At 40.7% G+C, this 16815-nt stretch overlaps 1 long non-coding RNA gene across 4 annotated transcripts; it reads left to right on the top strand.

The window, feature by feature from the left end:
* Positions 1-219: 219 nt before the first annotated feature.
* LOC146403922 (uncharacterized) lies at positions 220-15793 on the top strand. Of its 4 annotated transcripts, none has more exons than XR_014844995.1 (4): positions 220-451; positions 3198-3343; positions 4873-4914; positions 13230-15793. It is a non-coding gene; the product is annotated as an uncharacterized LOC146403922 (long non-coding RNA). The 4 variants fall into 4 exon arrangements; XR_014844994.1 differs by lacking the exon at positions 13230-15793 and adding an exon at positions 9322-10755; XR_014844993.1 differs by lacking the exon at positions 13230-15793 and adding an exon at positions 5855-6047.
* Positions 15794-16815: the final 1022 nt, after the last annotated feature.

Raw genomic sequence — 16815 nt, 5'->3', positions numbered from 1 at the left:
AAAGGAAAAGACACAGGGGTGCTAAATAACTGACTCTTTGTAGAATGGTCAGTTTTTTAAAAAAGTATATTGTCCTTGTTCAGCAGCTTTTTCCAAAGAACTCAAAGTCCATTACAGCCCATATGTTCATCTAGGGCATTTTCATCTTTCTATAAATAGTATGCAAATATTTGTCTCTCCTCTTGCAAAAGAATAAGCTGAAGAAAAACATTGCGAAGGGACAGCACAAAGTCCTCTAGCAAAAGAAAGGTGAACAGCTAAACCTGAGCTTCTAAATTTTCTGAGGCCAGTGACTTTCCCACCAATTTCTAAATGGAAGGTATGGGTGTCACACTCCATGGTGGAGGGGATTGCAAGGAACTAAGGAAAAAGGATCTGGCCTCCATCTTCCACGGGAAGTCTGCTGTAGCCCCAGTATTCAGTGCGAATGACTACCTTGGGCACCTAGCAGGTAAGTGCCACCCCATTGTGAGCCTTTGAAGCATCCTCCCATGGAATAATCCCAATTAACACACATAGTGGCCATGACTTCTCAGGCTGCCCACCTCATCCACAATATCCATAATCTCCTCTGGCATCCATGGAAGATCTAGATCAATAGACTGTAGAAGTCACACCATGGCCTCTTCAGAACTCAACGACAAGGCTTCTTCAGCACTGTGACTCTCTCAGTGATGACAAAGCCCCTCTCAAGGGGCATCCACCAGAGTTATTTTCCAGAACTACTGTGGGATTATGAGAACACTGAGGAAGTGAGTGCAGCATCTCTGCTTGGAGAAGATCCGCTCCCATCACTAGGAGGCTGATTCCAGAAAACTTCTCAGGGGTGTGTGTGACTTTAAATCCGGGAAGTGGAGTAGGGAGAAATGGGATGCAGAGCCCCTTCTTAGGGACCCATAACAATACCTAATTTTATCCTTCTCCTCTCTGACTGTCCTATGCCTTCCCAGGGAAATGAGGTCTTCTCCCACACAACATCAAATAGGCTTTGTATGTCTTCTTCCCAGTCAATCTATAAGACATAATTTTTATTACCTATATCCTTAAGGACCGTACTTATCAAAGCCAAGTTTCTGGAACTCAAAGGGCCCTACCTCTTTCCTTTTTTCCCCCCAAAGTGCTAAGTTTGAAAAGTGTGTCTTAGTTCATTCAGGCTGCTTAGCCAACTACTATAGACTGGGTGGCTTATAAACAACAGAAATTTATCCCGGTCTGGAGGCTTGGAATGCAAGACCAGAGGACTGGTAGATTCAGTGTCTGGTGAGAGCCCATTTTCTGGCTCATAAATGGTACCTTTCACTGTGTCCTCACATGGCAGAAGGGACAGGGAGCTCACTGGGGTCTCTTTTATTAGGGAGTTAATCCCATACATCAGGGACCTGCTCTTATGGCCTAAGTACCTCCCAAAAGCCCCATCTCCTAATACCATCACCTTTGGGAATTAGGATTTCAGCATATGCATTTTAAAGACCCGAACATTTGGTCCAAGGTCTGCTTATAAGAACAAAAGTCAAACTTTGAATTTTTTTCCTTTTTCCTTACGGTTCTATATTCTGGATGATGAGTGAAGAACAACTTACCACTGGCTGAGTCAAGAGGGAGGGAGGTGGTTGGACAATTTACCACGGAAGATGGTAGGTTCAGATTTCAAAGGTTCATAATTAGGTTAACAATTCTCCCACATCACAAATTTATGCCCATCATGAAAAGAAAGGAAGAACAAGTCCAGAGAGAGCAGAAATAGGGATGCTTGCTTTCTCGAGAATTAACCACTCAATAAGAGGAAAAATGGGGAAAGGGTTTAAGTCAGCAGGGAAGAAAGAGAGTAAAGTAAAGAGTTGTTGAAACACGCTGAGTCTTTTAGTAGATGTTATTTTGTCATAAGCCATACAATCATAAACATAATTCAATAATAAATAGCTTCCTGGTGAATAATATTGAGCTAAGGTTTATTCAGGGAGCCCCAATACACCTGAGTCATATTCATATCAAATCACTTCACATGTCACACTTGGTATGTACAAATAAGAGCACGTAAATACTAAAGGCATTATGTGGCAGTAGATTGGGGAAGTCCTGGAAATCATTGCAAGGAGTGGGAGTCGGGGGCAGACTAATGCATTGCAGAGAGGTTAAAGAAATGTAAGTTACCCTATTGAAATAAGGGATGTAAAGGAAGTGGGAATACCTAACATCATTTACAGAGGGCGATTTGAAACAGTTAAGTGGGGAGAGTGGTCTTCATGACAAGTCCCCTTGAAGGTGTGTTTGGAATTTTAGGTGGGGCTAGGGATGACAGCTCTTAGGCAAGACTAGAGATGACAATTCTGAGATCCTCAGTCTGTGTTATCTCAAGCAGATGTGGCTCCATAGCTAACCTCAATTTCTTCAGATTCTACAGAGAAAAAAAGTATTTCAAACAATATCTGAATAATTAAATTTTCAAGGATAAGATCTGTTGGTATTGAGATTCAAACTTCTCTAAAGAATCAATGAATCACATGAGATGGGAGCTTCTAATATGAAAATATGCAAAATGAATCACTATAGTTTTAAAATAAGCCAATCTTAATTAAAATTAAAAATAGATTTTGTTGTACCTGGGCTCCCCAGAAAGTAGAGTCTGAGGCAAAAGCCTTGGGGCTACTACTTTATTAGGAGTGCAATCCGTGGGAAGCCAAAGTGAGGGGAACTGGGAGGAAAGAGGCAGAGAAGAAGAAACAATTTAGGGTATGTTTCCAAGCCATCCTGTTCTTGGTGTCAAGGGTGGCTGATGGCTAGACCTCTGGGGACCATCTCCTGAGGCATCATATGAATAGATGCCTCTCAGGATACTTCACCCAGGTGAAAGAAGGGAGAGGAATCCCTCTCCTAGCCCTTCTCCTGTTAGTTGAAGGTTCATCTTATTGGAAAGTTAACTCCCCTGCTCTTTCTGGCTTATGCTTGAGCAGCAGCAGAGCAGTCCTTAGGCAGGTGGAAGGGAGCAGTATGGAGCAGTGTGGGCATGAGTAAGCATGAGAAGGGTGCTTTGACTTGTACGGCATGAAGTCAGTGAGGCCACTGCCACAGCTAAGGATCCCAGAGATGGACAAGGCTGAGAGAAACTGACAGGCACATAAAGGTAATGGTTTATCTTAGTCTAACAAAAATACCATAGACTGGGTGGCTTAAACTTATCAAACATTTATTTCTTACAGTCTGGAGCCTGGGAAGTTCAAGATCAAGATGCCAGCAGAGTCAAGGTCTGGTGAAATCCCACTTGTTGGTGCACAGATGGCTGTCTTCTCACTCACTGTGACTGCACGTGGCAGGAGGGACAAGGGAAATACCTGGCGCCTCTTTAGTAAGAGCATGAATCCCATTCACAAGAGCTCCACCCTCATGGTCTTACCGCCTCCCAAACTCTCAACTTAATATTACAAATGGAACTTAGACTTTAATATATGAAGTTTGGGGAGACACAAACTTTCAACTGAGAGTACTGTTACAATCTCTTAAATAAAGATTTAGCTCCACATCTTCTCAAATAAGTAGTGTGGTACTTATCAAAAACAGATTATCTCAGGAGTTCCCTAGCAGCCTCACAGTTAAGGATTCAGCACTGTCACTGCTGTAGCTCGGGTTTTATCCCTGGTCTGGGAACTTCCAGATGTTGCAGGTGCGGCAAAAAACAAAATACCCAGGCAGGACGTTTCACCCAAGAATTCTTAATAGTATGTAAGGAATATGTTGGTTAAACTTGTATAGCTGTACAAATAAGTTGAAAAAAGAGGTCTCCTTGATCTGTTCAGTATTAGCTTCCTTCAAATCAGAGAGAATATTGAAAAAGATGTCTTGTTGAGTAGCAAATGATTTGCTGATAATTAATGATAATACCATATATATATATATTTCTTTGTTTTTTTTTAGGGCCGCACCTGTGGCACATGGAAGTTCCCAGGCCAGGGGTAGAATCAGAGATACAGCTGATGGCCTACGCCATAGCCACAGCAATGCAAGATCCAAGCCATGTCTGCAACCTATATGACAGCTCACAGCAACTCAGATCCCCAACCCAACTGAATGGAGCCAGGGATTGAACCCGCAACCTCATGGATACTAGTTGGATTCGTTTCCCCTGCACCACAGTGGGAATTCCCAATAGTAGCTAATATTAATAGGAGTTAGTCATTGTTTTAAGAGTTTTGCTTTGGATCCTTATATTAACATTACTGTCTGAGACAGAGAAGCCATAAATCTTGTCCAAAGGCACATGGCAGTTGAATGTGTTGTTTAGGATTCAAAATCCATGGGTTCTGACCCTAGAGTCCATGATTTTAGACATTATGTTGAGTTTTGACTTTTTGTAAGAAGATAAACTTGCAACTACTTTTCTTTTCCAAAATCTGTGTCTGCTTCTGAGAAGTCCTAAGTTTTTCTTGAAATGTAATTAAGATTATGCATATTTCACAAATAAGGTTCAAACGCCATAGCCTCTGGAAAACAATGAAATGGCAAGAGTTGTGATAAAAGGAAAAGCACATTGCGTCTTAAATCTGGTAATAAAAGCAATGCCACAGATAAGCCATATGTCCCTAATGGGTGACACAGACCACCCCGAAGAGCATCTTAGTGTTTAAAGGGTATCTTGGGTGAATTAGAAAACAGTACCTTTCTCCAGGAGGGTGCAGACAACAGTCTGCACTAGTCCCCTAGGCCTAAATGCTTTGCAAGGTGAATACATAGCAGTGGTGGGGTTGGGATGAGACTGGAAAAAAACATAGGAAGCCCCCCACTGCGACCCAGGTAAAATCTCAATTCCCATTCCTAAGAGCATCCCAAAGCAAATCTTGTTGCCTGCCTTTAATGCATTTTTTTTTTCATGCTCCACAGATGTCCTTTCTCATAAATTCCAAAGTATCTGCACGTCCCAAGGTGAGCTGGTATCTTCTTTTTATTACCGGCAGTTTGCAGGCAAGGATCTGACATTAAAAAAATATGACAGTCATTTTTGAGAGTGTGGCCCTCTTTCCCAACTCTTTGCTAATCTTCTTCCAAATTCCCTATGCTCTTTTCACCTCTGTGCTTCTGGTTAGCTCACAGGTGGGCTCTGGAGGCCCTTCCAGATCTTGGACTTCTTGCTCAATTGGGAAAGGTTGCATTTACTCTACAGATTGTCTCATAGAGACATTGCATCTGTCTAAGATGAAAAGAGCCTCCAGAGAACTGACTTTAGCTGTTTGCCAACTAACCCATTTTGCATGCTTCCTGGGGGGAAACAATACACATCATTTCTACAGGAGGAAGCAGGAGAGATATTGGTTCTGTGTAGATATCTCAAAGGAAATTTATAATGCTGATGGGAAATTTAAGCCCCTTTAAAACAACTGCTGGTTTGTGAACAAAGGGAGCAAATTTTTATCACTCCATTTCTGTGCCTTCCCTCATCCCCTTCCAGAGGGACAGTGGCTATAATCCAGTGGTCTCTCCGCCTCTCCCTCCTTAATTGCTCTTGGTGTGGGAACTTCTGATTGACCATCAGTTCAGCCAACTAGACCATATTCATGTGCTTTTAGATATATTCTTGTGGTGGATATACATAAATGCACTATGTGACGTACAGAGACTATTAGTTCTTTACCCATCCTTCATTTTCTCATGCCTCTTGCTAAGGGATCTCTTTCTAAGAGCTAGCAATACGCCAGGTAAAAAACATTTTTTCAGTACCCTCTACCATATAGGTGTGGCCAGTTAACTAAATTCTGGCCAATGAAAGGTAAATGGGAGTTGTTCTAGGAAAATTCTATGAAAGCACCATAAATGAGACATCACCTGGGAACGCCTTTCTGCCCTTCTGTCTTTCCTCCTTCTCTAGACCTCTAACTTGAATGTGAAGGCTGGAGCTTCAGCAGACAAATTGAACCATGAGGCAATCTTTGAAAACTTTTGAGTCAAGTGTGGCAAAGAAGAAAGATGAAGATTTCTTGATAACTGAAGTACTGTCATGTCAGCCCCAAACTACCTGCCTCTAAACTTACTTATTCAAGAAATAAAATTCTATCTTATCTTAGCTAAAGTTATTTTGTTTGTCTGTTCTGTGTAGCAATATCTAACTCTAATGGATATATTATCTCTGTGATGAGAATGTGCCAGTAATGCTTTCTCCTAACAGATAGATTCAGGTTTCTGCCTTTGTGGATTTGTTAATGTTCTTTAGGTGACATATGACAAAAGCTAGGTAGAGCTAGTTTATGCAGAGAAGGGGAATTTGTTATGAGTTACAGGGGTGTCTCATAGAACCCAGGACTGCAGAACCTCTGGGAAATGCTGGACCCAGGAACTGGAAAGCCACCTGGCCATTGCTCTTTGTCTCTTTCCCCTTCTTGTCTGTTCCTCTGCTTCTTTCCTCTGGATTTCTGCAGGCCATTCTCCTCTGCTTCTCTGGGCCACACACTCAATGGAGTGATACATATTTTGTTATTATCCACACAATGAAATGTTAATCAGCAGTGAGAATAAATAATGTATAACTATATATAAAAATACTGATGATTCTCACCATATAATGAGAGAGTCAATATATTGTAATACTAAGAGCCAAAAGGCTAGACTGCCCCTCAAAAAATTATTATATACAATATGATACCAGTTACATAAAGTAAAATGGAGACATTACTTCTTCTGTTGGAAGCCAGGACAGTGGTTAAACCTGGGGTGAGCTAGTAAATGGAAGCAAACAGCAGAAGATTTTCTGAGGTTCTAGCAATGTCCTGTTTGTTGATCTGGGTGCAAGTTACAGGATGTAGTCAATTTATAAAAATTCATCTACCCCTGGTTTATGTATACTTTTCTAATTGTATGGAATATTTCAAGGAAGATTTTTAAAAATTGTCAAAATAAAAGCTAAAAAATACCATATGACCCAGCAATTCCACTCTTAGGCATCTATCTGGATAAAACTTTCCTTGAAAAAGACACATGCACCCACATGTTCATTGCAGCATTATTCACAATAGCCAAGACATGGAAACAACCCAAATGTCCACTGACAGATGATTGGATTAGGAATATGTGGTGTATATATACACGGTGGAATATGACTTAGCCATAAAAAAACAACAACAAAATAATGCCATTTGCAGCAACATGGATGGAACTAGAGACTCTCATACTGAGTGAAGTAAGTCAGAAAGAGAAAGACAAATACCATATGATATCACATATATCTGGAATCTAACATATAGCACAAATGAAACTTTCTGCAGAAAAGAAAATCATGGACATGGAGAACAGACATGTGGTTGCCAAGGGGGAGGGGGAGAGAGTGGGATGCATTGGTAGCTTGGGGTTAATAGATGCAAACTATTGCCTTTGGAATGGATTAGCAATGAGATCCTGCTGTGTAGCACTGGGAACTATATCTAGCCACCTATGATGGAGCATGATGATGCAAGAAAAAAGAATCTATACATATATGTGTGACTGAGTCACCATGCTGTACAGTAGAAAACTGACAGAACACTGTAAACCAGCTATAATGGAAAAAACAAAAATCATTATATATAAAAAAAGAAGAAAAAAGCTTAAAAAACCCCTGTTTAATGGTAATTCTTTCTTCTCCACATCTAGACTTTCTTTTTAATTCTTTACTAGTGTATTTTATATTAACTTTTAACTGCTTAAGCCCCCACAAACTATTTTTTTTTGTTTGTTTATTTAGGGCTGCATCTGTGGCATATGGTTTTTCCCAGGCTAGGGGTCCAACTGGAGCTGCAGCTGCCAGCCTACACCACAGCCACAGCAACAGAGGATCTGAGCCAAGTCTGCGACCTACACCACAACTCATGGCAATGCCAGATCCTTAACCCAATGAGCAAGGCCAAGGATCGAACCCACATCCTCACGAATACTAGTTGGGTTCATTACTGTTGAGCCACAGCAGGAACTCCCACAAATCATTTTTTTTAAGAACACAAGTGAACAAATAAATGATAGGAGTATATTTTAATAATTGCAAAAAATATTCACAAGCGACATTCTATTTATTGATTTGAATTTGGTTTGCTGAAAAACAGGTATTGGCTTACATGTGGTCTGTGTATATAAAGAAAAAGACACATACTGCGAAATCAGTAAGTTTGCATCCAGTGGCCTTCCATGTTCACCTCCTCACCAGAATCTCCATCCTGAAGCCAAGGACCCAATGGCGTTCTCCCAGGTTCCTTCTTACCCCATCCTTCAGCCTGGACAGCATGCATTCCTACTGAATCCATTCTCTCAAAGCTCTGCTCTTGGCTAGAACTAACCTCACAAAAAAATCTGAGCCCAGTAGTTAAGAACTGATCATGATTAGATGCATGTCTTGTCCAAGAGACATTTTACTTGAATTTGGAACTTTTCTATCTCAAAATACAGAAATGAAAAATGGGAGAATGGCAGTCCCTTGGAAGGCCATTAGGGGGCATGTTTTTGGAAAGGCAGTTAGTTATGATGGGCATTCTTCAACTCCCAAGACCTGGGCAACTCATCACTCCTACACTCCTACACCTGTCCTGACCAGTTTGTGACTTTTCAGGGTCTTCTTCACAACGAAAAAAAAAAAAAAAAGTTACTAGATTTCTTTTCTCTTAATGACAATCATAACTCCTAAACCACACTTTACTTGTTTCTTCCTTCAAAGCTCCCTCCTGAAATGTCTCTGATTTAACAAACTGGGAGATTCTATTTGGTTTAAGCATTGAACTCATGCAGCTCAGAAATTGAGGGAAGGACTGGTTTTCATCACTTCTCCACCAGAGTCCAAATGGCAGCAGGATGCATTATGACCCATTCCCGTTGAATGTTTCTGAGTAATCAACAAAACAGACAAACCAGGGAGGGCTTCTTAGCACTTTGTTCTTCTCAGCAGCATAGTGCTGAATAAATGCCTTTTTCCCTTTGGAAAAAATTTTACTAGTAACCATAGCAATAATAATTCCATCTCCAAGTGAAAATTATTATTGTTATCTTCGTTGGCAGCCCCGGTTTCTTTCCTGTCACAAAGAGACAGAAGGCAGACACCGTCTTAAAGTCTATAAAAGGCTCACCTAAGCAGGACGGGGAGCAGCTGTTTTCTCTCTCAGCTGAGAACAGAACCAGAGAGTAATGGCTTAACCATAGAGTGAGAGGCTTAAGCTAGATATGAGGAAGTGGTTCCTGGCAGTGGGCTGGACAGGTTGTCATGAGAGTTTACAGATTCCTCTTCTTTGGAAGGCTTTCAAAATAACTTAGATAATCTGCCTGGAATGGCAGACATATTCCTGCTTTGCCTGGGTCCATAGCACATTTACTCTGTTCTTGCAGGTCCAACTGTGCCTTTCCGAGACTGGGAGAGCAGGGTCAACCAGACCTCTTCATCACTATCTCCTGGCACCAGACATAAAACATGGGCTTGTAAACATGAACAAATAAGTGAAGTTGGGAGCTTGGATAAAATGATTTGGCTATAAGCAATTACAGTCCACTGGTTTGGGCTGTTAACTATTGGCCCCGTGGTTATTTTCCTACAGTCATTTAATGAAACAAGATTTGAGCAGATGCACACCATTTGGTCAAAAGGCTCTTTGAAGAATTACTGAGTCCGGCTCCCTTCTTCTGGATTGTCAACTTTGTCCAGTTGGTGATTCTTCCCAGGCTTTCGAATAAGAAGGAAATGTTCTCTGAACTGGGAGTTGCATACTGTGTTTCAGAAAGAGCTCGAATATACACAGAAAAAACAGTTTATAGGAAGAACTTTAACCAGAGTCAAATCCAAACATCCCTTCTTCCAGCCCATCTGATTCTCTCATCAAAGGACTGTACTAACCTTGGGAAAAGTGCTTTTATTTTTTATTTTTTTGGGTCTTTTGTCTTACTTTTATTAATTAATTAATTTATTTATTTATTTTTGGTCTTTTGTCTTATTATGTCTGCGGCATATGGAGATTCCCAGGCTAGGGGTCGAATTGAAACTACAGTTGCCAGCCTATGCCACAACCACAGCAACGTGGGATCCAAGCCACATCTGCGATCTACACCACAGCTCAGGGTGAAGCCAGATCCTTAACCCACTGAGCAAGGCCGTGGGTCGAACCCAGAACCCACATTCTCATGGATACTAGTTGGGGTTACTGGCCACTGAGCCATGACAGGAACCCCAGTGCTTTCTTTTAAAAAGTAAGAGTAAAAATCTTTCTCATTTCTTCAGCCACAATATTTTACCCCAGAGTTGACATTTACATGCCAGCAACTCATTTGTTATAAATCCTAATTGCAGAACAACAATCCAAAAAAGGCAAAGCAAAAGACAAAAAACCCCCACAAACACCCCAAAACAGGGTGGGGGTAACCTCAGAAACCCTTTGAGATCCCATCTAATTAAAAATGCAAATTAAGAAAGTAACCTCAAATCAGTAAGTCCCCTTCAGTCTTTTCAAAGGCACCGATTACCAGTGACTCGTTGCGAAAGGGGCTGCTTTTAGTTTTGTCAAATTTCTCAACAATATCCCATTGGCAGGAAATTGAAGTGACTACAAGCTTGGTAGCACAATTACCATTTTGACATTTGTTATCCAAACTTTACTGTTTTTCTAGCAACCACAAATGTAGACAGTTTTCTACTGAATTTTTCTGAGGTCCTAAAAATGTTTTGTTTTCCGGTGATAAGAAATTGGAAATGCTGAAAAATTTGGATGTGATGATTGCTGTACACCTATAAATGTAATAAAATTCATTAAGTAATTTAAAAAAATAAAGAAATCTCATCTCTGAACAAATACACTTATTCCATGAAATCACATGGAGGAACGTTCCAGAAAAGAAAAACACCTTCTTGATAGAATCACTTATCTAACAAAACCTCAGAAGCCCTGATAGGAGGGTATGTTAGGGAAGAAGAAAGGTTTTAAGACAGGAGGTGTGGATTTCTGAAGGACTGTTTCCAGGCCTGGGTCTGGCCATGTGTTAATATGGATACAGATCATATGTTAGGGTCTTTATTGTTGTCGTGTCCTCAGGTATTAATTCATGATTGATGCATTATACTTTTTATTGTAAAAAGCAACACAAGTACAGAATATAATTTTTTTTGTCTCTTTAGGCCTGCACCTGCAGCATATGTAAGTTCCCAGGCTAGGGGTCGAACTGGAGCTGCAACTGCCAGCCTACACCACAGCCGCAGTGACGTGGGGTCCAAGCTGCATCTGAAATGTACACCACAACTCACAGCAATGCTGGATCCTTAACCCACTGAGCCAGGCCAGAGATCAAACCTGCATCTTCATGAATACTAGTTGGGTTCATTACCACTGAGGCATGACAGGAACTCCATAAATTTTTTTTAAGTCTAGGAAATAGAAGAGAAACACAAGAGATTTTGTAGGCCAACCTCTTCAGTCTAGAGCTTACCTAATATAAATTGAGTATTTGGATCAGTCAGAATTCAACCAGGAGATAGATATCACACAATAAGTTGAATGAGAAAATTTATTTATTTATCTATTTTAAATTTATTTTAAAATTTTTATTAGGAAAATTTAATATGAGGAATTATGAACTATGACAGGAATTTGGCTAGTAAGAAGCAAAGAGCTCTCTAAACAATATTGGAGAGCAAATAAAAGAAACAGCCACTTCCACTAGGATGAGATGGACTGCTCAGGAAAGACCCCTTTCTCACCTCCCCCAGAGCAGGGATCTAGAGAGGGTATTTGATAATGAAGAATTCATGGAAGTATCAAGTAGGTAGACTTTGCTAAGAACCTGATCTCTAGGATGCCAGGGGAAGCTGTTAACAGGGAGGTCCTGCATCTCAGCACTTGCTAAAACATCCCACAAAGGATCAGGCAGGGAAGCTTACAATGGGGAGGTGCCTTGGCAATCTGCCCCTTTACAAAGATGCTTGAGGGGTGCTGGGGCAAGTGGCAACTGGCATGCTGAAGAGGCTGGATTCTGGAGAGGGCATTGGCAGCAGAAGCCAGGCTCAGAGCAATCTGTCCATGATATAGGAGTCAGGGGTTGGAAAAGCTGCCTGTGCTGTAGGCTCTGCGCACTGGGGAAGCCATGCACACTGCAGAAAGCTAGGTGCTGGCCAAACTGTGCATGCTGCAGAAACCTGGCCTTGGGGAAGGCAATTGCATTGCAGAAGTTAGGCACTGAGAAAGCTACATCTACTGCAAGCCATTGCCAAGAAAGCATAAGAACTAGTAGAAAAGCTTCATCCTCTGCCAATGTCCTTCTGACCTCTTCTAATAACAAAGCTTTGCCTGTGGCAGCCAAAAAGGAGAAATATTTAAAGGGCCCAACTCCCATTTTCACAGGGCAGACAGTGACTTTTGGATTTGGAGCTGAATGATGGAGCAAAACCAAGAATGGAACTCAATTAAACAGAAGTCCAAAGGGACCATGTGTAAAAAAAAAAAAAAAAAAAAAAAAAAAAAAAGGACAAAAAACAAAACTGAGATGAGGTTTAAGGCAATGGGATGAAACTGGAGGAAGGAACACACCAAAACAGAGCAAATAGTACAGGTCAATCATTCTTTGAGGTGACATCATCCCCACTGTTGCAGGGTGACTGTAGCCATGCTTCCAGTAGAGAAAGGGTGACTAAAGAGACATTCTAGTTCAGACAGGCTAACAAGATAATGGCCAAGCTAGGGCCAGAACCTATCTGCCTTAACTCCCATTTCTGTGCTCTGTCTACACTTGTCAACACCTTCCATGAATTCTAGAGTTAGGCAGCAAAATACAAAAGTGAATGGAAGAGCTGGAGCACAGAGCTTTTTGCCTGTTGAAGTAATCAAAGGACATAAAAGTGGAAAATATTGATTGAGTTTAGTTTGGATGAAATATTTGATATTTTTTAAAGCTTCTCTTGTTTTCCCAGCAACTTCTTGAGTAGGTATGTGATGATAAAACATTCAAGCACCCTGTTCAGAGTTTCACGTTGTCATTGATGTGACTTAAGGCTTAGTCAGGGATACTCAGCCTTTACTGAGCATTGGGATCATCTGGAAAATTAAAAAAAAAAATACTAATGTCGGCAGACATTTAGTAACATAATAAGAGTGCCTAGAGGTGGGGCCTGTGCCTCAGTATATTTGCAAATTCCACAAGTGATTCTAATTCAGATCTAGGATTCAATGTCACTGTCATATTCTGACTAGAGCAAGAATGACATTGAGAAAGACAAAAAGAAATTTAAGCCTCTTTCTGTGGTATTTACTCTCCTTCAGGATTCTGAGAACAGCTCCATTTACAGAACGATCGCCCGCTGGGCTGTATTGCACGGTCCCATCCAAGCAAAGATTTTGAGCTCAAAGCTGGTCAAGAGGTTCAGTGACTATGCAGAAACATGCCAAAGAGATGTATAGGCTTCCAAAGCGATATTGCATGCCGAGAACCAACGAGACATGGAAGACTGGCATTCCTTTGTTGGAAGGGGAAACGTTGTAATTCTGAGACTGATCCACTCTTTGGCCTTAAGTAAATGAGGTGTACTCCTGTGACAGGTACCTAAGGGTAATATTTTAACTAGGAAATCCTATTCTTCAGTGACATATGTGATGGAGAAAAGCAATGAAACATCCTTCTGCTTGGTGATGGGTGAAACCCTAAAGACTCAATCTGGTCTTGATGAACATCCAAGAATCTGGATGCGCACACCCCACTGAGGCAGGGGTTTCTGCCAATGATGCTGGTAAGCAAGTCTGTGGTTTCTCGCAGTGTCAGATTTGTTCCGTGTGGGTATAAACAAATACCATAATTTCTGTCCTGGGGTATAAACAAGCAGGTTTCTCTCTTGTATCCAGATGCCATTACTATGGTTGAAACTAGTTGTGTATTCAAATCAAAACAAAATTTTACTTAACCTTCAGTTTTTGCTATGTCATTTCATTCCATATTATTTAAAGTAGTTCCCTTTAGCTTTATGAAGGAAAAAAACTCAGGTTAGAGACAAGATAAAATTCTTTAAAACAACTACTCTAAACACTTTCAATTCTTTGCACAGAATAGTATAATAAACTCTATTGTATTGTCCAACTTTACCCGTTATCAACTCATGGCAAATCTTATCTTACCTACACACTTTCTCAGTACCCCAACCTCATATTTTTTGAAGCAAATTCCAGACATCATATTATCTCATCCATAAATATTTGAGTATATAACTCTTAGAATAAGATATATGAACCCCCAAAATAACATATAGTATATTCATAGCTAGCATATTAATGATAATTTCTTAATACCACCTGATAACCAATGTCCCAACTTCCAGTTTTATCAATTTTATGTCAATTGTATTAATTTTTACATTGTATTTAAATTAAGATCCAAAGAAAGTGTATACAATGTTAGTTAAAATGCCTCAAATTAATTTTCGCCTATGGATTCACTTGTCCTTTCTTTTTCCCTTGTAATTTATTTGGTGAAGAATCTGGGTGACTCATCCTGTAGGGCTTCCCATAGACTAGGTTTTGCCTATTGCACTTCCATGGTTTCCTTTCACATGTTCTCCTGTCCTCTGTATTTCCCATGATTCAGTCGTTGGATATGTAGGTTCAAGATCTAGGAAAAGTTGACTAGCATTGATTACTTCTAGCAAAATAGAATTAATGTTCAGTTTTTATAACCAGAATTTTGGAGAGCCAGCCTTAGTTTGGAAAGCTGTTGCTTTGTCTTACTCAATTTTTCCTCTTCACTTTCCCCATGTCAAGCTATGCAAACATCAAAGGGACGTGGCTAAGACTCTGGATGCAGAAGTCAAACTTGAGTTTGTATACCGGTCCTGTTCCTTACTGACTGTGACTTTAGGTAAATTATATTGTGCTTCAGTTTCCTTGTCTATAAAAGGGAGATAGTAGTAAAATGTCCCTTATAGAGTTGTTGTGAAGATTAAATGAGGTATCGTAGGGGTAAATCATTTAGAATTGTCTGCCATGCTAAATACCATATATGTTGTGTGTTTGTTTGGTTTTTTTGTCTTTTGTCTTTTTAGGGTTGCACCTGTGGCATATGGAGGTTTGCAGGCTAGGGGTCTAATCGGAGCTGTAGCTGCTGGCCTATGTAATAGCCTCAGCAATCCCAGATCCAAGCCACGTCTACGAGCTCCACCACAGATCATGGCAACACCAGATCCTTAACCCACTGAGCAAGGCCAGGGATCAAACCCACAACCTCATGGTTCCTAGTCGGATTCGTTTCCACTGCACCATGATGGGAACTCCTGTGTGTTTTTTAAATTAAAAATTAATATCTAAAATACTAGGCCTCCTAGTCTCAAATAAGCAATGGATGTGAAAAGTATCATCAGGTGAATCTCTAAGCTGAGGAGCAAATAAAGACTGGGCTCAAAAAATTGTCAGCAATAGACACAGGAGTTCCCTTAGGTCTCCAAGTCGATAAGGCTTTGACCTAGTAGGAGATGGTTTGTATTCTGCTTGCCCACTAACGATGATGGAAGAGACTGATTCCCTGCACAGAATAACCATAAAATGTCTATGGCCTAGATTAAGCCCTTAGGTTGAGAGGCCATAATCAAAGCAATTTCTGAGAGCTCCATTAATAAGCTTTTCCAGAAGCTGCCAAAGTCCAGCTACAGTAATTATCCAGTTAGTTTGCTGAATCAGCTAGTATAGCTTCCCTAGTCCTGCTGCTAATTAGGCTCCAACCTCTCATCTCATTAATAAGCTTCCAGTTCATTTGCATGTGAGGAAAAATTGTGGGTATGGGGGAGTTTAACAGAAACCCAAATCACCTTCAACATGTGTCTTTTTTATTAAAATATTTAACCTTTTATTATGACTCAGAAACATCTGTTGGCATTACACTCTCTGAAAAGGCATGATGAATTCAGTGTTTGCAGGCAGTTCCACAGACCTTCCTCCTCACACCTGTCCTGTTCCTGATCAAATAGCAGGAAGAAAAGACAAATGAATATGATGAACTTGGTGTTAGAACTTTGAAGCTGGAAGAAACTCTCTGGTACAATTCCGTCCTTTTACAAATTAGAAAACCAGGGCCCCCCAAGGCTGCCTGACTTGCTCAAAGATGCACAGAGCTGGGATGAAAGCTCAAGCCACGTTGCCTCTGGGCCAGAGGCATTGTGTGTACCAGACCTGCAAAATGTCTGATGATTTTAGCTGTCAAATAACAGTAACCTGTTACCTGACATTGGGCTAACTTCTCTCCACTTGCATCTGTCTTCAAGGAAAAAGAATATAATTACTGTCCCTTCAATCCATGGCCAGGAACTATTGATTTAACCTCCTAATTTAGGTTTGTGTGGTAGGCAGAATTTTGGTCCCCATAGCATTTTCCCTCTGATGGCATGTCTGTGGTCATGTTATGTTGTATGTCCAAATGGACAGTACAGATACAATTAGGGATATTAATCAACTTGACTCAAGATTATCCTATATTTTCTAGGTGGGCCCAATGGAATCACTTGAGCTCTGAAAAACAAAAAAAGGAAGCAGAAGAGGAAATCAGACAGATGCAGCAGAAGGGGAAGCTGTAGGTTCCAAGCATGAGGAGAATTTGATGCACTACCAGTGGCTTGAAGATGAAAGAGGTCATGTGTCAGGGAAATGGATACTGCAGTCCTACAGCCTCAAGGAACTAAATTCTATCAACAACCTGAGATAAGTTTAGAGGCAGAATCCTCTTCTAGATAAAACCCTGGCTGGCCAAATCATGACTTCAGTCTTAAGAGGCCCTGACCAGAGAACCCAGCTGAGCCACTCTGTGCTAGGACTTCTGACCCTGCTGTGAGATACTAAATGGGTGTTGTTTTAAGCTTCTAGGTTTGTTATAATT

Source organism: Sus scrofa, chromosome 4, assembly GCF_054392235.1.
Source record: "Sus scrofa isolate SSC_HxYL_T2T_F1_AM1 chromosome 4, Sscrofa_HxYL_maternal_Yorkshire_Landrace_v2.0, whole genome shotgun sequence".
Taxonomy (NCBI): domain Eukaryota; kingdom Metazoa; phylum Chordata; class Mammalia; order Artiodactyla; family Suidae; genus Sus; species Sus scrofa.
This window is presented reverse-complemented; position numbering and strand designations above follow the sequence as displayed.